Source organism: Cynoglossus semilaevis, chromosome 4 (genome assembly GCF_000523025.1).
Source record: "Cynoglossus semilaevis isolate Cse_v1.0 chromosome 4, Cse_v1.0, whole genome shotgun sequence".
In the NCBI taxonomy this organism is placed as follows: domain Eukaryota; kingdom Metazoa; phylum Chordata; class Actinopteri; order Pleuronectiformes; family Cynoglossidae; genus Cynoglossus; species Cynoglossus semilaevis.
In genome coordinates, this window is record NC_024310.1 from 11431507 (window position 1) to 11432141 (window position 635).

Sequence of the window (635 nt, forward strand, 5' to 3'; positions counted from 1 at the left end):
AAAAAGCAGGACATTTCTGTTTCTTTTATTGTCACACTCTCCCCTGCTCTCACTGCATATGTGTGTGTTTGAGCATGAATGTGTGTGTGAGGCTCACTGGGGCTCTTTGACGACCTTATTCACTCCCTTCTTCTCCCCCTTGGCTACGCCGTAGCCAACGTGCCCAACAATGAAATGGGAGGGTGGGAGTCAGACAAAAAAAAAAAAAAAAAACCCGGACTGAATGCGTCTTCATTTGCCTGAACTTTTCACACGTCTTTTCCCTTTTGTTGCCGGCTCTGCCTGTTCTCTCGCTGCCTGTGCGAGCCACTCGGCCAGTTTCCGCTGGCAAGGCCACCCCGACCAAAGCGGCGCTTTCCCTCCGTCGCCTCCCTCCCCTTCCTCCCCTCTTTTCCACGATGTTAAGCCCATTTTTAGCTTGACATAATCTGAAATGGTACTTAAGTGAATTTATGTCTACCTCAGTGCATTAACTTCTGCTGTTTCCTCCTGCATGTAGCCCCCTTTTTTTTTTTCTTTTTTTCCCCTTTCTTCTTCTTCTTCCTCCGTAGCGGATGCAGCGACGGAGGGAGGGTGAGATTTGAAACTCAGACCACGGAGTAGACAGCCTATCAGTATTCAGTAGAGAAAGTGAG